This window comes from Castor canadensis, chromosome 9 (genome assembly GCF_047511655.1).
Source record: "Castor canadensis chromosome 9, mCasCan1.hap1v2, whole genome shotgun sequence".
Lineage (NCBI taxonomy): Eukaryota > Metazoa > Chordata > Mammalia > Rodentia > Castoridae > Castor > Castor canadensis.
Genome location: NC_133394.1, coordinates 28,212,579 through 28,235,551, shown reverse-complemented (window position 1 = coordinate 28,235,551; position 22,973 = coordinate 28,212,579). Strand labels below are relative to the sequence as shown.

The 22,973-nt window shown below is 38.1% G+C and overlaps 1 protein-coding gene across 3 annotated transcripts in view; it reads right to left on the bottom strand.

Annotated features, from left to right (window-relative positions):
* The window catches only part of Bmpr1b (bone morphogenetic protein receptor type 1B), a 312,069-nt gene that overhangs the window by 207,236 nt on the left and 81,860 nt on the right, over nt 1-22,973 (bottom strand). Inside the window, exon 1 of one of the 3 annotated variants that reach the window (XM_074041401.1) lies at nt 11,150-11,168. The exons of the other annotated variants lie outside the window; for them this stretch is intronic. The gene's annotated coding sequence lies outside the window, so the exon portion shown is untranslated. Of the gene's footprint in view, nt 1-11,149; nt 11,169-22,973 lie in introns of those variants that run through there. 3 annotated transcript variants of the gene reach the window in all.

Here is a 22,973-nt window from a genome sequence, read left to right as displayed (position 1 = left end):
ATTCTTCATTCTGGGACTCCTTCCTGCTTCTGGACAAGCATGTTCTTCTAGGGCTGTTCAGAGTGATGCTGGTGGTATTAATGTAGCATTCATAGCCTGGTATGACAAAGAAGAGCTTGAACTGTAAGTGCAGCTGAAGTACCTGTCATGAGGGAGACGGCCCATAACCAGGGCAGAGGTTTTGAGTCAGAAGTCTTGAGTGAGCATCTTGTCTCTACCCTGCCTGGTGTGTGGCCCAGGACTGTGAGGACTGAATGGGTTATGGCAGTTGATGGGCTCTGGTCAGTGGTGGCAGTTGTGGTAGGAGGAAGTAGTATGATTTGAAGTCTTGAGTGCTGGAAGAAGAAACGGAAGTGTGGATCAGGAATCTGGCCATGAACGGCTAGTGAGGCTGGAGGAGGCCTTTCAGGAATGCAGAGAAACTACAAGAAGGACTGGAGCCAACACAGCTCAGACAGGCCATGCAACTGAATGACTGACTCTTCCTGTACCATCACTGGCTACTCATCAGTGGATTCTATCACACAAAGGTATGTGACCTGGATCCAAAGTCCTAGCTTCTTGGTAAGCACATTATACAATTAAATATTTGTATCAGATACTTATTCTGCTCCTAATCTGAGATAGTACAGGTACGGAGGTGCTACAATCCTCAAAACCCCTGCAGCAGATAAAATTAATACACATGAATGATCCCCACTAAGTGCTCCAAGCCCTCTTCCGAAAACACTGACTATTTTCAAGAAGGGCTTATTGCACCTCAACATTCCTAAGCAACAGTGCACCATCAAATTCTTCACTTAGTCTTTGAAAAGCAATGGTACATCTACCTAACTTTGGCCTTTTTGTTTTACTGAATTAACTAATTTAGTCACTGAGGCTAAAAACTGTAAAAGTGGATTCATAATTTTAGGCTAATCCTGCCAATAAGTATCTTAGTTTTGTTCTTGCTAGTGGAAAGTCAATCACATGTAACTTACTTCAAATTTGACCAAATGTCTTCTATGAGAACTTGTAATAGAAGACTCTTGCTCTGAAGAAATTTTTCCTGTTCAGATATCTCACCCATAAATAACATCCTCACTTCAATTAAGTGATACATGAAAACAATGACAAAATTAATAAAAGTCTAGAATTACAATTCCTTAGCAGGTTCAAAGTTAACATTTTAATTTTTTTCAAGGTTAATATTTTTAAAAGGCACGTTTTTCCTTCCATTTTCAATGGGGATCTAAAAAAAAGGAACATTTCATAAAATTCTTAAATGTGGAAAAACATTTAATCCCCATTCAAAAAAATGTAGTGATAACAATCCAAAAAATTAGTGTTCACAGTGAAAAGACTCCTAAAAGATAACAAGCATACTCACTAATTCCATGGCAATCCTCAGTCCTTTTAGCAAGGATTATACAATGACTTGTGGGATTGTTGTTATTCCAAGAGTCTACATTTATAATTCAATAGGGAATTTTTAAAAGCGTTCTTCTAAAAAGTTTCCCATCTCAGAAATTTTGATCTCTCTGTTTAAAATGCTCTGAATAATTTTAAATATTTGAGGAAGAGACATTTTTCCAATGTTCTTACTATGGCCAGAGAACACAGATGGAAGATATGTAGCTTGTACTACAGATCACAGTACCAAATACTATTCAGAAAGGAAAGCCTGACAAGGCAAACACAGTATGTACAAAACTTTACAGGTAGGTCCATGTAGCTAAGTAAATTTCTCGGTTAAAACTCTCGTTTTTGCTTTATCGATATGCAGAATCAAAACAGGTGTATCCCTTTCCCTATGCCTACCTAGCCCAGGGAGGTTCAATCTAGAGATTTCATTCCCCATCATCAGATTAGATGATGAAGACTGTAAGAATGAGAATTTTTATATTTTATCTTCGAGAACCAACAATTCTTATTTTCTTAGTTTAAGGATGGAAAATGGAACACTCATAGGTAGCAAATCTGATCAAAACTTCAAACTAAAATTCAACTTGAGTATGCCTTGTTAAAATGTGTTAAGATACTGACACAAATTACAATTCTATATTGCTTCCGTGGAGGCACACTGAATAAGAGGTAAAAAAAAAACCTTTTAGCCAGTGTGCTAAGTGATTCTTGCCCCTCTTGCATTATGAAATGGTCCATACGTGGGGCCCATGTCATTATGGATCTGTTAACAGCTTCACAGCTCAGAATTTGGCTTCATTTGTTAAGCATCAAGCTGCCCTATCACTTGCAGAGAACTGAAAAGTTATGGTTCATAATGTAAAACTCACAAAAGTGCACAGCTGCTGTTCATACTCTCAAAAAGTCTGGTGTAATAATGATGTCATGGAAAAAAGCTGGAATCTATTACATGTCCCAGACAGCCAACCCATTCAATCACTCCAGTCAATGGAGGTAGACAGGATGCACCGTAAACATTATGGTAACATTACAACAGGCAGTGAGTTCAATTAAAAAAATCACTGAAGGCAAGTGAGTAGGTCCTCTCTATACCCGTGCCTATAGTAAGCCTCTCTGACCCCTGGGATGTACTCAAAAGTACAATCATCACCATCCCACTGTCTGACACCCTACTGTGACCAGGGAGCATGTAAATCATTAGGCCATTGAAGGAAGACGGTACAAGGTCATCTAAACAAATTCAACCATGTTTCTTTAGTCACTTATCAATAGGGTAAGCATTGTAAACTGAATCACAGTCTCCAGAGAACTGTAATGGAATCAGAAGTTATTCATTTTAAGAGCTTGTATCTATGTATTAAAAAACTGCCACATTTTATGACACAGAATACTAAGTAATTGGGGTCAGACACCAATGTAGAAGAGGAATCTGGCCTGGCATGGTGGTACATGCTTGTAATTTCAGCTACACAGGAGGCAGAGAAAGAAGGATTGAAATTCAAGGTCAATCCAGGCCAAAAAAAAAAAAAAGTAAGACAATATCTCTAAAACAAGGTGGGGCATGGTGGTTCACACCTATAGTCCCAGCTATGGAGGAGGCATAGGTAAGAGGATTATGGTCCAACCCTGGCCAAGGCAAATGAAAGAACCTATCTGAAAGGTGAAACACAGCTAGAGGTATAGCTCAAGTGACAGAACCACGTGCCAGCAAGAGCAAGGCCCTGAGTTCACAGAGAAGAGAAGTCTGGTATTGCTGTGGGAAGGTACACACCTATAATCCCCATTACTCAAAAGGAGGAGATCAGGAGGACAATGGTTCAAGGCCAACCCAGGCACAAAAAAAAAAAAATTGTTGGCAAGGCTCCATCTCAACAACATGCCAGATATGGCAGTGTGAAGCTGTAATCCCAGGTCTGCAGGAGACATAAGAGGATCACAGTCCAAAGCCAACAAGGGAAAAAAAGAGTAAGACCCTATTTGAAAAATAACTAAAGCAAAAAGGGCTGAGTGTGGCTCAAGTGGTAGAGCACCTGTCTAATGAGTGCAAAGCCTTGAGTTAACAGTGGAAGGTTGATGACTGGGGATATTGCAGTGCCTGCCATGAACAGTGGTTCTGTGACACAGTATAACTATATGTACATAACATAGCACAGACATATACTTACACATATGCAGAGCAAGTTTCAGAAAGTTCCCTAGATCTTAATCAGCTTTATTCTGCTGATAGAATGCAACTCTATCTGCAATGTGCCAACAAGAGCCTCTTTCTCTGTCTGGATGGACTCTAACCTCTGTCTGAAACTCCAATGCAACTTTTCTTAACATCTGTTTTTATTTGGAATTCTTGGATGAGGCTAGAAGTCAGTCCAATCACCGCATGCCATAAGGTGACAGTGACAGTTAAATCTGATATCAGCTCTAAGATGACATTTAAGCACAGCATCTGTTACCATGTTTATCAACATAACTGCAGTTCAAAATGTGTTTCAACTCTGATTATTTATAGCTGAAGGCCAATCCTTCTTATCAACATGAGAAACTGCTTTGTTTATTTACTGCCTAATGACACTTATTTGGTTGATTAATAACAAGCAAAGGGCAGTTTAATCTCAGCAGCACTTACCATACAAATATCCAGAAGTTTTAAAGTTTGCTTTATTATTTTAATGAAAGTATGACACATTCATAAATTTCCTAGCTGTCCCCAATCATTTATAACCACTAACCATACGTCACAGGAAGAAAGCACATGTAGGTGCAAGAAATCTTTTCCTCCCTTCTGACAGACCACATAGCCTCTAAAATTCCTGAGAATTCAAACCATCTCTCATTAATACACACAACAAAACACACCAGATTAGAAGAAACATTCATTGGTCAGCTCTGGCACTACACACAAAGCCATCTTAGGGCTATCACTTCTTCCTTCTTCTGAAGCAATAACAACATATGGGTAAACCTCAAATTAGACTCGCATTCTGTCTTCTGGGCTTTTTTGTCTGTACCAAAGACCTATGTAATCAGAGAACGTCTTTTACAGTAAATAGCCACAGGGCAAGGTGAGTGTTCAGATGACTCTAAACCATTGGAAAGGTTTGGACACAGCTGGCAGGACACCTGTTGGAAGGAGATGAGTGATGTTTGAGGCACAAAACAATAGAAGGAAAGGGAACATTTCACACAACTTTCACCACACACTTTCCAACATTGACAGTATTTGTGAAGACTTTGACAAAAAAATTTTATAAATTAGAGTTAGATTTGCATTTCATTTTTTTCTTGAAAACACAGTGCCAACACATTGAAAATATGCCCAGAAAAATGAACCTTTAACAATCCAAAAATTCCATTGATAGGTGAAAAAGTCCAATAAAAATGCTGAATTTCTTTGTATGTGCTACCCATTGCACATGACAATCTTTCATCATAATTTTTCTCTTAAATGTATACATTTTACAAATAAAATTTTAAATATCTATATAGAAAATATTAAATTTAACTTTATTTTTAACTACTAAATATTAACCCACACAAAGGAAGTAACCAGTATTTTTTTTTCCATTTTTATCCCCCACAGGAAAGCCAGAGTACAAACTCTGCAAATAAAATTTGAAGGTATATGGAAGAAAGAATCTAGTAGAATTCTGTAAGATTTTTCACCAAACCAGAAAAAAAAAATGTGGATTCAACATTAACATTCCCAACAGCCAAATTAAGTATGTGACATTTTATCTCTGAGAAGTCACTTCTAACCAACCAATCAGCATTTATTGCGTCTTTACCATTCACCTAGTCCATATACCTTCAAAATCCAGGGCAACTTTTCTGGCAAAACCAGAAACACAAATATGGTTAAAAGTCTGGGCCCAAACAGTCATTCCAGGATGAAGCCTTGAGCAAGACGTTTGAAAGTGAGAATGAACTTTCGTGGTTAATTCTGGAGAACAAAAGAGGAAGAAGCATTAGACGTGGTAATATATTCAATTTGGAATTCAGTACAGTTAACATGGTCTGTGTACATAGCTAGAAATATGACAGAAAAAAAAGCACTAACAATTTACAGTTTAATTAGCAATTCAGTGGCTTCCTGACATGACCATAGGACTATATGAGTTATACAAAACTCAGAGAACACTACTGCTTCACATTGCCCCCCCCTAAAAAAAAAACTTCAAGAACTTAGAGCTCTGGCAAGACTACAGAAAATTTTATCCCTGAGGACTACACCATGTTGAAAATCCCAACAAGATATACTTTGCATAGTACTGGGGTTTGAACTCAGGACTTCAAGCTTGCAAGGCAGGAGCTCTGCTGCTTGAGCCATGCCTTTAGCCTTTTTTGCTCTGGTAATTTTAAAGACAGGGTCTACCTTTCTGCCAGGGCAGGTCTGGAATGCAAACCTATCTTATGATTCCCATGTCACTGGGATGACAGGTGCACACCACCCCACAGACTCAGTGTTTAACTGCACTCTGACAATTCTTGTTATCTCACAAATGTTTGATTTTCACATCATAACCACCAAAGGCATTAGTGTTGCTGGCCTACTTCTTAGACAAAAAAAGAAGAAGGGTAGCATCAGATTAATGTGTAGTTGTATTTGATTCAAAACAAGTAATTAAATTCACTTACTAACTAAAACTACCAACAACTTCATCAGTGTCAGCTTTCTTTAATTGTGGCAAAGGTGTCCTAAAATGATTTGGGTTTAAAATATGTCACATACACACCCACACACACACACAAACACACACACACACACACACACACACACACACACAAACACACACACACACACACACACACACAAACACACACACACACACACACACACAAACACACACACACACACACACACAAACACACACACACACACACAAACACACACACACAAACACACACACACACACACACAAAGGATATCTTCCTAGGTAATAGCTGGAGATAGTTATGAAAACCAGAAAATCACTGTCCCTAAAAATTATAAAATAACGAATGAGGGGTTTCTTTGCTATAGATTCCTGAATTTTGTTGGTAATATGTCACCTCTGCCTAATTGCTTCCATAAAGGATTTGAGACAAAATGAGAAAGCTACAGTAAGACAACAAAGATTTAGTTAGTTCTCAGTTTGTTTTGGACCTTTCATTAAAAACAATTTATGAATGTCACGAATGACAAAATCAAACACACTACATTAGTCCAGGAAAAGTTCCAAATATGTACAGATGATAGGCCCTTCAGGCTATTTTCTATAAGTTGTAGTAACCAACTCCATGACATCACACACCGTCAGATTTTCAAAAAGTATTAAACTTGTATTGAAGAGTTTAGTTATTGCCTTAGTTTTAATTCACACAGTATTGGGTTAATACAGAAGATGTAACATTAATTCCAGAACAAAGCATAAGTGTGGGATATTTCTAAATTTGTAACTGTACCTCTTTTTAAATCACCAGGATCCATAATACTTTGCTAAATGCTGGTGATCCACATTTAGGATATCACAGCCCTAAGAAGTTGTTTTTCTTTTTTTTTTTTTTGTTTTTGTTTTTGTTTTTTTGCCAAATGCAGAAGTGATACAGTGATTCAGCGTTCAGATCTTGGAATCAGACTGTGGGATTTTGGGAAAAAACTCATGGACCTCTCTGTGCCCACGTTTCCCTTCCATGTAGGGTTGCTGTATAAATGGGATTTTGTGGAAATGTAACCTGCTTTTCAAGAGGGCTCAGTATTCAGTAAGTATAAGACATTATTATAACTTTTTTTGAAGTGCTTCAGAATCCAAAGCATCCTAAGGGTACTATTTTGCTATCTGTGAAAAGCTATCAATTCAACATGGTCCAATAATAAATTCCATTACATGTTTGTAATAGTGGAACTACTCCATGGAACTCAGGGAAGGAGGGAAAGGAAAAGAGAATGACAGAGCATCAACAATATCATAAAACATAACTAGAAGGATGTATATTGAAAGCTGTTGAAAGGGGGAGGGATGGAAGGTAAAGGGGTAAGGGAGAGTAATAGAAGGGGTTGAATGGACCAAAGTAAAGTACATTCATGGTGTGGATACATTGAGAAACCGGACTGAACATCAACCTAGAGATGAATAACAAAAGGACTATAAAACAGACACAATGGGGGGGATACTAGTGGGAGGCAGGAGGGCGAACAAAGGAGATGAAGGTGAGGAAATATAGTTTGTGGACTTCATATACCTACACAAAAAACAAAGAAACCTCTTGCAATAGCTTTAAGTGAGACAGGGAGAGTGTGCAGGGAGAGAGACGGTGGGGGTGATCTAACCAATGTACAATATAAGCATATTTGGAATTGTCACAATGAATCACAACTGTACAACAAATATATCCTACTAAAAAATGAATGAACAATTAAAAAAAGAATTATCTGGGCATGGTGGCATGAACCTGTCATCCCAGCTACACATGAGGCAGAGGCAGCAGGATCCTGAAAAATAACAGAGACAAAAAAGGGCTGGGAGCATGACTCAAGTGTTAGAGCACCTGCCTGAGGACAAGCATGAGGCCCTGAGTTCAAAACCCAGTACTGACAGGAAAAAAAAGAGCTGGAAATCTTTATGTCAAATAAGGTTCTTCTAGTTGTCAATCATTCTACTTCCTCTTTGGCATTTTCATTTAGTATATTAAACCTAAGTAAATTATCAAACATTTGGTGAAAATAAGATAGGCAACACAAGCATAAGGAGGACACCCCAACCAAGAACCACACCTTTGCTAATTTCTCTGCCCATGGCGCCACTTCCAACCTCAGCTTCCCCTCCCTGCCACTCCACCCCATAGGAACTCTGATCTAATCCACAAAGCCAATCTAATGACGTAAACTGGTATTTGCCATTTCTCATCCACAGTGTGTATGAATTATGTGTATAAATGTATAATCTTTTCAAATGCAAATAATTCACTTGTATACTATGCTATATTTTGTGGTCTGCATCATTTTATGTGCTTAACTCTTGTACACCAAATGAAATCACAATGTTAGTGAGAACAGGAACTTATCATATTCTGATATGTTTCATCCCACACTACAAGTTGCCTGGTTATAATCACGTGGAGCAGATAGTTGATTCATTCTACACGTGACAATTAACTCCCTTCTAGTTCATTTGCTGAGGGATAGGGATTAAGAGAAAAACAAAAGGCAGTGTTTGTCCATAAAAGGTATCAAAAGCATTATGAGAAAGCTATGTAAACAAGTATTTAAAGGTGGTTATTGAGAATAAAAATGGAGCACTATTGCAGACATTAGGGAAGACAGAAAGGAAGTGCCTAACTCTTTCAGGGAAGGTACAACAATGAAAGATATGCTTCCTTTAAATAGAATCATGAAGGATGAATTAAAATTTGCCAAGTAAACAAAAGAAGAGGTAAGAATGGCATTCAAGAAAGAGGGAATGGAAAATGCAAAGAAATAGAATCATGATTGCATGAGCAAGAGATGTAATTAGGAATTATGAAAAATGCAGAGGTTCTAAAGTGTGGATATAGAAAAGACAGTGACAAGTGACAAGGTAAGAATGGCAGGCAAAAACCCAATGAGCTGAAGAGCCCCATATTCCATAGGCCATATCTCCCCAATCCTAAAGGTCTAGGGGTCACTTCATAGAAGGTGATAGGATCAGAGATCAATTCTGCTGATTAAATGGTAGGCTGGAGGGAGCTTTTTCTTTCTCCCTCCTTTGTTGGAGCAAGCTTTCTCTTGCTCCTGGTTATTACTGAACCTAACTGGGGCTAACCAGGGGCAACTGGAGATTCAGAAAAGACACAGAATAGACAGAAAGTGGGATCAGGTGTGTTGGGCGCTCAGGTGGAGATACACAACCCTCATTGCTTCTTTTCTCTATCTTTATTCTTTAAGGACTAACTCCTTTACAGCTCTTTAAAACCTTGCTTCTAAAGTCTTCTTTAAAAATCTCACTTCAAACCTCTTTCCTTAGACTCACTCTGTCCCATGTTTTTCTTAGCTGTTAATCTCTCTTAAAGTCTTTTGCCCCCAGGCTTGCACTGCCCCACTCTCTTTAGCTTTCTTAAAGCCTCAGTGCACTGGTTCCTGATCCCCTTCTCATGTTGACCTTGATCAGTTAGAGATGAATCAACTTGGGTTGTAACATGTGAAAGTGTAGAACATGAAAGCAATGTTAGGAATATCTCTGTATAACTATCCTTAACTCAACTAGCAAAAACGCTTTGTCTTTCTTATTATGCTTATGTCTTCTTTTCAAAAAATCAGAGATAAGGGCAGAACAGGTTCTGCCTGGAAGAGAGGGAGAGAGGGGGAGAGAGCAGGGGTGGAGAGCAGGGGGTAGAAATGACCCAAACAATCTATGCACATGTGACTAAATGAATAATAAAAAATAAAGCCTTGGTGCTCAGACTTGCAAACAACAGCTGTTCCTAAAAACCGCATATGCAGAACTCTTAAAGTCCTGGTCCTTAGATTTGCACTGTTCTCTTTAGCTTTTCTTTAGCTTAGCTTTTCTAAACCTTATGTTAAAATTCTCCATGCAGACTTTCTATTAACCCCTCTTTAGCAATTCCCCTTTAGCAATTCTCCTCTAGCAATTCTTTTCCCTTCCAAACGCTTCCCACACCAAAAAGGCAAAAGCCAAAGGCAAAAAACCTCATGTCCCAAGGCAAAAGCCCAAAGCAAAAGCAAAAACCTCAGGCAAAAACCTCTCTTCCTCCTTCAGGGGTCTTTTATACTCGGTGGTAAACAGGTTGGTGGAGCAGTGGTTCTCGGGGAGGAGCATGACATTGTTGCAGGAGAAACCTGTGTTCCTGCTTCTCTGAACGTAAACAACTTAGGAGATGCAGCTGTTCTGCTTCTGGGTCTGTGCCAATCTCAGAAAAGCAGGTGAGCCGCATCTCACCTTGCTTATATCCAGTTCTCATAGGCTTCTCATAATCCATTCTCCACAGTAGGCAATTTGGAAAGAAGAAAAAATGGACAGATGTTAAGAAGCTACACTGGAGTCTAACAGAGAAATGATGAGGATCTCAGCTAGTGATGTAGGGAATGGAGTCATGACCACTTCAAGCATGGCGTAGTTGAAAACTGAGTGAGAAGAGAGTCACGGAAAGCACTCTGAGCAACAGTCAGCACAAATCTTTACTGGAAGTCAAGTGTATTCTTAGTTGAATAAGTTGTTTTTCTCTCTCTCTCTCTTTAAAACTACACATCTCAATGTATAAAAAAGAAGAAAGAAACCAAGAGTTGTTTACAACCTAAACTGGAAAGTGTTTATCTACCCATGATCTTGGAATGTCTTTCAAATGTCATGTGTTCAGAGATAACAAAATTCCAACTCCCTGCCCGCCCCCCAAAACAAACTTGTCAAAGTGAAGAGGCTAAAACATACCTGTTCCTCATGCTTTCTTTTTGAAACAGGTATGAAAAGTTCATCTACAGATACTGCTTGGCCTCTACACCACTTGACTTCTTACCTTTACTTGGAACTCCTCAACCTCTGGAATTCAGATGACTGCTTTAACACCTTACTTTTATGTGATCTGGTTAAACATTAGGCAAACTGTCTCAGCAAAGATGACATACAAATTCATTTTATTTTTCCCTTGACACCACTGATTTAATTTATATGTGGTATAATATCATAGCAAATCTGACCAGATTTAGAAGGCTAACCAGATAAATATGCCACTGATATCTGTAGTATAAAATGCTGCAATAAAAGCAGTGTTTTCTTACTTGATTTATATAAGAGACATTCACTTCAGGTACATCCAGACTCTTACTCACTTTGAAACCTAGAAGAGAAAACAAATAAACAAGTGCAGGGGGGAAAAAAATCTAACTTGAGGCTCACATTATACTTTAATAACAACAAAATAATAAAACCTAAACCTTTTACTCCACTACTGGAGTGAAACAGTAACTTTACATAGGTTATTATTTCCTCCTTAGTCATATACCTATTTGCCTATTTTGTTCATCCTGCTAACATTCTCTCAGTATCTACTCTGCCTCCGGCCTCATGCCTATAAGGAGAAATATATGAAATCTTGCATATTCTTTCCTTCAGGTGAAGTGACTGCCAATGAGATCACAAGGACCTAGAGGCTCACTGCTCGCTCAGCTCTCAACTCTGTGATGACCTCCCTGAAAGCCAGTTCCTGAATCCTGTGGCTACTTATAGCACCACACACACCATACATGGCACACACTAGACACACCACATACACAAGCCACACACACACACCACACACACATCCTTTCACTCAGTTTTACTTTTTGTTGCACAGCCTTGTCTTAAGTTGTATTATTATGTGTTTATTCTGTGTGTGACTTCCACCATGCAAGCCACAGCAGAACCACTTCATCAACAGTGCCTAGAAGAATAAACTCAACCCATATTTGGTCGTCTAATGAATGCTTCCAAATCCACAAGCTACTGAAATACTACAACTGTGTTGTAATAAAATCCTAACAAGAAAGAATTTATTCAGTACACAAGATCCAGAGAGGTACAGATCCCATAAATTGACAGGCTTATTTGAAAAGATGTATTCAACTCAGCGTCTGTCCAATGTATGAGTTCTGTGGCTTTCAAATGTTAACTGCCCATTAAATACATTTAAACTACCTCTAAAATGGAAAAATAAGAAAAAGAAAAGGAAACAAAACCAATCTTGTTGCTAAAAGAAGCACAAATACCATACTGAGAAATTTATTAACACAAACACTTTCAAAATATCTTTCAAGCTTCAAGCTCATATTTTTTCCTGAGAGATGCAGTGGTTATTATGACAACACATTATATCAGAAAGATAATGCTGAAACTGTGGTATTTTACATAATTGTGCTCTTCTGGAAGTCAGCAGTATATCCATCTTAGATCAAGCAATGTGAGGGTTTTATTTGATAATACTGTAAAACATAAATGAAGAAAACTGAAACAAAAAGGTACACAAAATCTTTACAGTATCCTAATTTTAAAAACATGTGATGGAGTAAGTTTCCACTTTCAGAGCCTATTTTCTAAAAGAACCCAGTATTGATTGCATGTTGAAGTATAAAGCACACAAAAGTTGCATTTTCTCTACCTGGGTCCCAGGCTTTCAGTTCTGTAAGTATAGCCCATTGTACACAATTCCCAGGTCAGAGTGCAGTAGACAAATTAATTAGTCTATTAAGTCTCAGTCATATCCTGGCACTGATGTTTAGGTTAGCACCTTCAGCGACAAGTTTCTAATGCTTAACTATGCTGCCATTTGTTCCTGAGAGAAATTAGGAATGAAGGAAAAAAAAGAAAACATGGCTGGGAAAAATTCTCACTGACCTAAAGGCAGAAACATGCACGTGAGTCAGAGGTAGACTGGTGTGCTCATAAAAAGAAGAAAAACTCTAGTTGATTAGTTCATGCTATTTTAAGTGATTAGGAGAAAAATAAATGGCTTCATATCTAAGGAAAATTTAAATAGCATTTAACACTCCACAAAATCAACCTGAAAAGATGATAATTTGCTATGACTTAACACTAAAGAGCACCCAATGGTTTCATATGACAAACTCTGAAGCATTAAATGCATTAAATATCTGTAAATGCTACAAATAACTGAAATGAACCAAGTCACAGGTTTGAAACAAGACGTACACATCCACACAGAGGCGGAGAGAAAGAGACAGAAAAGGAGGGTAAAGACTCTCACTTACCTTTTACCTTACTTAGCGTCATTAGTTGCTGCAGGATATGGCCAAAAAAACAGCCACATACCACACATAGTTCAAAACGCAATAGAAGCAAAATTTGTTGACTATCCACCACTCAACAGAATGCACTTATGCACCGTGTAGGAATTTTGTTTTCTCTTAAATCTTTTCCTTTTCCTTTGTTCAGTGAGGTTATGGTATGATGAAATGCTATTCCAGCATCCCTGACCCAGAGTGGGCCAGGGATTAAGCTCTCTAAGCCGTTTCACAGATAGGAATTGGGTGTCAAGAGGGTCTCAGATATCTCTGAAAACAGTAATGAGAAATAAATAATAGGATAAAGAAGAACTCAGTTTACAATGACACTATCTCTCACGACAAATATCTGTTACATATTGGGCAATCACACAATGTTAGAAACCTTGAAGCACTTACAGGAAAATGAGGTTTAATTCTGAACCCCTTAAAACCCATCCAGAATGCAGTTACTGAAAAGGTAACTGAAATAATTATGTCTCAAACTTTCTCCTGAATATCCTATAGTTTGGGCTCTATAAAAGCTTAAATTCATCTAATTTTATCCAATCTCAGTACCATTACATTGAAGATTATAAAATATAATCCTATTTCTTGAAATGAAAAGTGGGCACTAGTGGAGTAGCTCAAGCAGTAGAGAATCTGCCTATAAGCATGAGGCCCTGAGTTCAAATTCTAGCACTACAAAAAAAAAGAAAGAATTGTAAAGGCAAAAAGACAATGATTTAATAATATTTGTAAAAGCAAAAAAGGGAAACACTGTAAATGTGCAACAACAAGGAATTATACTAAACCTGCCTTATCCATAGATTAATTACATGTGGTTTTGACCAAGTATGGTCAAAACGAATATTTTTTTAAAGCAAAAGAAATTTCACAACCAAACCTTTAAATTCCCACATACGATCACACAGCTCAGTAGATGTGCAAAAGTCCTCAGTAAGTCCTATGATCATCACGTGTGTAAAAATTGTGTGACCCTCTCTGAGTCTTTCCTTCCCTTTCATTTTGTGAAAATCTACTTCCCCAAAAGTAAAGGGTGTCCAAAAGGCAAGACAAAAGTGAATGTGCTTAACTGAAGTGCTACAGTGAAAATGTGAGGTCTAGATGTCTTTAGCTTAAGTTGGGCAGCACGACGGGAAAAATGAATCAGGCTTCAGCCGCACAGCACTGAACTCCCTGCATCCAGAGCATGTGTATTTTTCCTTAACAGAGATCTCTTTGAACCATACACCAGCCAATAGCAAGAGTCTACCGTAGCTCAATAAATTCTGATATACAATACTAAAACGTCATGCTTTTGAGGAACAGTCAATGTGAATATAAAAATCCCTACACCCAAAGAATTGTGAAGTGAAAATTCAGCTGACCAACTAGATACATAGCTTCATCCCAATTTTAATACCCATGTACAATGTATAGAAATGTATCCAACTTTAATGCATATGTACATGTGTAGACATGCAAGACATATACATCTTTTATATACAACATGCATGCTCATGCATAAGAGGAAAGAGAAAACACTGTAAGTGGACACAGAGGTTATCTCTGGGTAGTAGAACTAAACACAATTCTTATTATGAATGCCTCCTGCCTTCATAATTAGAAATAAACGACAGCAGTTTGTCCAAGTGAGGTTGTTGCTATTGAACATGATGCTTCTTGAGCAATGGCTGACAGAATAAAGGACGATGCTCTCGCCAACCACTTGTTAAGATTCCCAGCCTTCACCAAGTCCAGCAAACCTGAGAACCCCCAATGCTAGCTTTCTTCCAGGTGTAATTAATTCGTATGTTAGTATGATGTCTTTGTATGTGAGATGTGTTGTAAAAATGCCAACATTTCTTTATCTGTAACTCTGGAATTCTTCCTCTGAGGCCAGCAAAAAAGGGTGTGTGTGTGCATGCATTTGACAAACTCATTTATTTATGACAAACTGCCCTAAACCTGTTTCACATATGGCCATGGATATTTTTACAAGCTCTGCTGAAGAGAGTCCCATCTTTCAAACTGACAGTTATAGTTTCTCTAAAAAATTTTGAAAAGCAAGTTTTTTAAACAGCATTTTGCATCAACACTGCCAACTTTTTAAAGTGTTTCAAAAGATGCAGCTACTCCCTACATCAAGAATTGTTTTCTCTGCATCTTAAGATCCAAATGATCTCTTGAGCAAAGCCCACTCCTGTTTCTTAGAGACGCTTTCTGTACCATCATCTGTGGTACCTATAAGTGCCCCATGTGTACTTGCACTTCCATCTTCATGAAGTTAAAGCAAACAGCACTCCTTTTCCCTCTACTTGTGTGTTGCTATGGTAATGACCTGGATTTCTGCACCTGGGATAAGCCTATTTAGGGCAGGAGAGCGAAGTAAGAGACCAAAGAGTGGGAAAGTTACAACAGTGGTCAGCACCTTTACACATTTACTTTGCACCTGAAACAATCTTTGGCCAAAATCTATAAAACTCTGCAGCTTACTGGCATGAAAGCCCTAGCACTATGATGTGAACACCACGACACTAGCAGGGTTGTCAACCTTTCCCCTGGCTCTCAAGAAGCACTAAAAGTCTGCTGCTTACCATGCCCCAGGTTTCTAACTCACACTCCCCAGTCTTCAGGCCCTGGTTCACAGGTTCTATTATCAGACAATGGAAACAGCGTGTGGGACTGAAAGTGTTTGATGGAAAACAGCTGAAACAGGACACGCAGCCTAACCCTCATAAACATACTGCTCCCCACTGTCTTAAAGATGCACTGTAGGTGATGTGTAAAAAGAGCAGCTAGATATGGAACCCTGTCTATTTTCATGGGTTTTCTCAGTGGTCAACCGTGGACGTTTCCTGCATTAAGTAAACAAATGGTTTTCAAAATATTTTTTCCTCAAATGAGTTTTTTAAATCCTCTCTTAGGTGGGAGATAAAGCAGCGGATATGATTTTGAAGAGTGGGCTGCAGGCCTTCACCAAGCGCCTGCCCACCTACCCATTGCTTCCCCACAAAGCTCCTTGGATACCTTACCCCAAAACTGAAGAGCCCTGGGGAATGTCATTTTAAGCCCAATTAAACAGATCCTGTCCTTGCAATCATAGAATTATGTCTGTGTTCACTGCTTCAAGCAATGTGAAAGTCCATAACACACTGTCATTTGTAACTGAGTCAAAAGGAATCACATTATTTTGCTCCATAGGATACATACAGCAACAGACCCAAGTTCTTAAAAATGCATTATATCCTGCTAACTTGTTTTAGATAGAGGATGGAAAGAAAAAACTGTATTTTTCAAATTTGCTATTACTGAATTAGTTACAAAGCATAAGGTCCAAGGCCATAGTCACTTGAAACTCTAGTAGATAATAGAAATTGTTAAGGAGTTCCAGAAACAAAAAGAAAAATAAGCAATGGTCCTCAAGCTTCTTAGCCAGACAAACACATGTCCAGAAATTTAATATATCCTGCTTCATTTTTTTTGAATCCTCATAAAACTTTCAAAACAAAAGATGTGGCAAAGTTTTAAAGAGTCAATACAAAAAATTTAAGTACTATGAATATCTTAAGTGTCATGGTAAGGCCTCAATGCAAAAAGACATGACTGGACACCACAAACATTTTTGTGTACTTCTATTACAAATCTTTGAGAGACAGTCCCTTCAGATATTAGAATTTCACCATTTCCTACTTAAAAATGTGAATTCAATACCTCACACATTGTATTATAATTGTCTGCTGATGGCTTTTAAAAATTATTTGTACTTAGAAAAGTTCTGACTAGGCAATGAGTTCCTTTGAGATCAGGATGTAAGCTTTACCAATCTTAGTTGTTGAATGAATCATTAATTCATTCAACATTACTACATTATAGTACCAGACCTATGGCAAATACTTATAAACAAGAAGAATATCTGGGGAAGACATCACAGGTTCCATTCATAAATACTGAGTGTAACAAACAAAAAGGAAATGAATTATTGCAATACAGTGTCTTAAAGTTCAACACAGTGTGCCACAGGAGCCCAAAGAAGTGGTGCTGTTCACCTGGAATAGCAGGGAACAGAGTGGATCCACACTACAGTGGAAGCTTCAGATAGGATCTGAAGACCACTGGGAGACATCATGGAACATCTGAGGAAATATGCAATCAAAGATTCCAGTGTTACCATAGATTTATGAGTCTCACATTTCATACTGATGGTTTTGCATTTTATTTTGAGTAACCATTCAAGAATGAGTTTTGGAAAAGTCGCTTTGGATAGAGACCAGAAGGACCCAACCTGGTTGTGGAGAGACCAGTTAGGAAGAAGTTACAGTAATTTAGGTGAGAAATTATGGAGTCCTATACAACCCTAGTGGAAAATAGAGACTGGTGAACACATTTGAGAAGTATTAGAAGACAACTGAGTTGAAGAGACAGCAGTCAAGGAATCACAGGCAGTGCTAGGCTTCTGGATTGGGTATCAGGGAGAACAATGGTGCCACCTAATTATCTGGGGATGCAGGAGGAGAAGCAAATCTGGTGTGGGGAGGAAGATGAGGTTAGCTTGGGACATGGGGACATATGAAACATGAAACTCCTGCTTACATTTCAGGGGAAATGTGCAGAAATCACAGGACCTAGTGCGTGAAAGAGAGACCTCCCCTGGACACACAATCTGAGACGCACCAGCATCTACTGCTAATGAAGCCATGAAGGTGGATGCAGTGATCCAGGAGAGAACCCAAAGAAGGTTCTTCTGCACCAAGAAGGGAAGCAGAGGAAATGGAGGAGATGCAGAGCAGGACAAGTAGTCAGAAGTTAGCAGACTGCAGAGAACAGATTTAAGAAGAGAACTCCTAATGTCAAGTGATCCTAAAACAAAGCAAAATGACTAAAAAGAGGCTAATAGACTCTGCAACTAAAGTAATTCATAATCTTTGAAAGAGTTTCAGTAGAATTCCAAGATGGCGGCTAGAGACACCGTTTGACAAAATGGATTAAAAAAGAAGATCCAACAATTTGTTGCTTACAGGAGACTCATCTCACCGACAGAAATAAGCATATGCTTAGGATGAAAGGCTGGAAGAAGATTTACCAAGCCAATGGCCCCCGAAAACAAGCAGGAGTAGCAATACTTATCTCTGACAAAGTAGACTTCAAACCTACATTGATCAAACGAGATAAAGAAGGACATTCCATACTAATAAAAGGGGAACAAGACCAAAAGGAAATAATAATCATTAATCTGTACGCACCCAATGTCAACGCACCCAATTTCATCAAACATACCCTGAAAGACCTAAAAGCATATATAAACGCCAACACAGTGGTTGTGGGAGACTTTAACACTCCATTATCATCAATAGATAGGTCATCCAAACAAAAACTCAATAAAGAAATCCAAGATCTAAAATATGCAATAGATCAAGTGGACCTAGTAGATGTCTACAGAACATTTCATCCAACCTCTACACAATATACATTCTTCTCAGCAGCCCATGGAACCTTCTCCAAAATAGATCATATCCTAGGGCACAAAGCAAGCCTCAGCAAATATAACAAAATAGAAATAATACCATGCATACTATCTGACCACAATGCAGTAAAAGTAGAACTCAACAACAAAAGTAAAGACAAAAAACATGCAAACAGCTGGAAACTAAATAACTCATTACTTAATGAAGAATGGATCATCGATGCAATAAAAGAGGAAATTAAAATGTTCCTGGAAGTCAATGAAAATGAAAACACAACCTACCGGAACCTATGGGACACAGCTAAGGCAGTCTTGAGAGGAAAGTTTATAGCCATGAGTGCATATATTAAAAAGATTGAAAGATCCCAAATCAATGACCTAATGATACATCTCAAACTCCTAGAAAAACAAGAACAAGCAAATCCCAAAACAAATAGAAGGAGAGAAATAATAAAAATAAGAGCTGAAATCAACGAAATAGAAACCAAAAAAACCGTACAAAGAATTAATGAAACAAAAAGTTGGTTCTTTGAAAAAATAAACAAGATCGATAGACCCCTGGCAAACCTGACTAAAATGAGGAGAGAAAAAACCCAAATTAGTAGAATTAGGAATGCAAAAGGGGAGATAACAACAAACACCATGGAAGTCCAGGAAATCATCAGAGACTACTTTGAGAACCTATATTCAAATAAATTTGAAAATCTAAAAGAAATGGACAGATTTCTAGATACATATGATCATCCAAAACTGAACCAAGAGGAAATTAATCACCTGAATAGACCTATAACACAAAATGAAATTGAAGCAGCAATCAAGAGTCTCCCCAAAAAGAAAAGTCCAGGACCTGATGGATTCTCTGCTGAATTCTATCAGACCTTTAAAGAAGAACTGATACCAACCCTCCTTAAACTGTTCCATGAAATAGAAAGGGAAGGAAAACTGCCTAACACATTTTATGAAGCCAGTATTACACTTATCCCAAAACCAGGCAAAGACACCTCCAAAAAGGAGAACCATAGGCCAATCTCCTTAATGAACATTGATGCAAAAATCCTCAACAAAATAATGGCAAATCGAATTCAGCAACACATCAAAAAGATTATTCACCACGACCAGGTAGGCTTCATCCCAGGGATGCAGGGGTGGTTCAACATACGAAAATCAATAAACGTAATAAACCACATTAACAGAAGCAAAGACAAAAACCACTTGATCATCTCAATAGATGCAGAAAAAGCCTTTGATAAGATCCAACATCATTTCATGATAAAAGCTCTAAGAAAACTAGGAATAGAAGGAAAGTTCCTCGACATTATAAAAGCTATATATGACAAACCTAAAGCCAGCATTATACTTAATGGAGAAAAATTAAAACCATTCCCTCTAAAATCAGGAACCAGACAAGGATGCCCACTATCTCCACTCCTATTCAACATAGTACTGGAATTCCTAGCCAGAGCAATTAGGCAAGAAGAAGGAGTAAAAGGAATACAAATAGGTAAAGAAACTGTCAAAATATCCCTATTTGCAGACGACATGATCCTATACCTTAAAGACCCAAAAAACTCTACTCAGAAGCTTCTAGACATCATCAATAGCTATAGCAAGGTAGCAGGATATAAAATCAACATAGAAAAATCATTAGCATTTCTATACACTAACAATGAGCAAATGGAAAAAGAATGTATGAAAACAATTCCATTTACAATAGCCTCAAAAAAAATCAAATACCTAGGTGTAAACCTAACAAAAGATGTGAAAGACCTCTACAAGGAAAACTATACACTTCTGAAGAAAGAGATTGAGGAAGACTATAGAAAGTGGAGAGATCTCCCATGCTCATGGATTGGTAGAATCAACATAGTAAAAATGTCGATACTCCCAAAAGTAATCTACATGTTTAATGCAATTCCCATCAAAATTCCAATGACATTCATTAAAGAGATTGAAAAATCTACTGTGAAATTTATATGGAAACACAAGAGGCCACGAATAGCCAAGGCAATACTCAGTCAAAAGAACAATGCAGGAGGTATCACAATACCTGACTTCAAACTATATTACAAAGCAATAACAATAAAAACAGCATGGTACTGGCACAAAAACAGACATGAAGACCAGTGGAACAGCATAGAGGATCCAGATATGAAGCCACACAACTATGAGCAACTTATCTTTGACAAAGGAGCTAAAAATATACGATGGAGAAATAGCAGCCTCTTCAACAAAAACTGCTGGGAAAACTGGTTAGCAGTCTGCAAAAAACTGAAACTAGATCCATGTATATCACCCTATACCAAGATTAACTCAAAATGGATCAAGGATCTTAATATCAGACCCCAAACTCTTAAGTTGATACAAGAAAGAATAGGAAATACTCTGGAGTTAGTAGGTATAGGTAAGAACTTTCTCAATGAAACCCCAGCAGCACAGCAACTAAGAGATAGCATAGATAAATGGGACCTCATAAAACTAAAAAGCTTCTGTTCATCAAAAGAAATGGTCTCTAAACTGAAGAGAACACCCACAGAGTGGGAGAAAATATTTGCCAATTATACATCAGACAAAGGACTGATAACCAGAATATACAGGGAACTTAAAAAACTAAATTCTCCCAAAACTAATGAACCAATAAAGAAATGGGCACATGAACTAAACAGAACTTTCTCCAAAGAAGAAATTCAAATGGCCAGAAAACACATGAAAAAATGCTCACCATCTCTAGCAATTTTAAAGGAAATGCAAATTAAAACCACACTAAGATTCCACCTCACCCCTGTTAGAATAGCCATCATCAGCAACACCACCAACAACAGGTGTTGGCGAGGATGCGGGGAAAAAGGAACCCTCTTACACTGTTGGTGGGAATGTAGACTAATACAACCACTCTGGAAAAAAATTTGGAGGCTACTTAAAAAGCTGGACATCGATCTACCATTTGATCCAGCAATACCACTCTTGGGGATATACCCAAAAGACTGTTACTCCAGAGGCACCTGCACATCCCTGTTTATTGCGGCACTATTCACAATAGCCAAGTTATGGAAACAGCCAAGATGCCCCAGTACAGACGAATGGATTAAGAAAATGTGGTATCTATACACAATGGAATTCTATGCAGCCATGAAGAAGAACGAAATGTTATCATTCGCTGGTAAATGGATGGAACTGGAGAACATCATTCTGAGTGAGGTTAGCCTGGCCCAAAAGACCAAAAATCGTATGTTCTCCCTCATATGTGGACATTAGATCAAGGGCAAACACAACAAGGGGATTGGACTATGAGCACATGATAAAAGCGAGAGCACACAAGGGAGGGGTGAGGATAGGTAAGACACCTAAAAAACTAGCTAGCATTTGTTGCCCTTAACGCAGAGAAACTAAAGCAGATACCTTAAAGCAACTGAGGCCAATAGGAAAAGGGGAACAGGTACTAGAGAAAAGGTTAGATCAAAAAGAATTAACCTAGAAGGTAACACCCATGCACAGGAAATCAATGTGAGTCAATGCTCTGTATAGCTATCCTTATCTCAACCAGCAAAACCCCTTGTTCCTTCCTATTATTGCTTATACTCTCTCTACAACAAAATTAGAGATAAGGGCAAAATAGTTTCTGCTGGGTATTGAGGGGGTGGGGGGGAGAGAGAGGGGGCGGAGTGGGTGGTAAGGGAGGGGGTGGGGGCAGGGGGGAGAAATGAACCAAGCCTTGTATGCACATATGAATAATAAAAGAAAAATGAAAAAAAAAAAGTCATTCTAGTATTGGGAAAAAAAAAAAAAAAGAAAGAGTTTCAGTAAATAGATAACAGAAGCGATACAAACAGAATCGAGAAGCAGTATGAAATGTAAAGTAGTTCAAGCAGGGTTCCTGGCACATATTAAATGTTTGAATGGATTCTAACTTTCTCCACTGCATGTCACGCCATACATCAATTTTTAAGATATGTCAAAATTCTCACAGAAACACCAAACAAATATTTGGCAATGGCTCTGACTACCATCGAAGCCTCAATAGGAAGCAAGAGGAGTGCTTTGGGACAGCTATTAGATTAAAGTGCTTAGGAATTTATTCAACCATTTTAGCCAAGTTTCCATGTTCCCCAGTCTGGGAAGGTGGGAATTGTTGAGAAGCATTTAGTTTGGTTGACTTTAAGTGTATATGTTATGAAACCTACTCAAAGAGTTATGTCACCATTCACCGTGTTTGGTCTGTTTAAGTGAATCTTACATAATAATAAAATCGATTTACCATGATCTAAAATATTTAGTTAGCATGACTTTATATTATACTTCGCACCATAGGATACAAATGCAGCATTAAAAGAGTATGCTATAGATTTTATGTGGCATAAATGGATTAGCAAAGCGACCCCAATT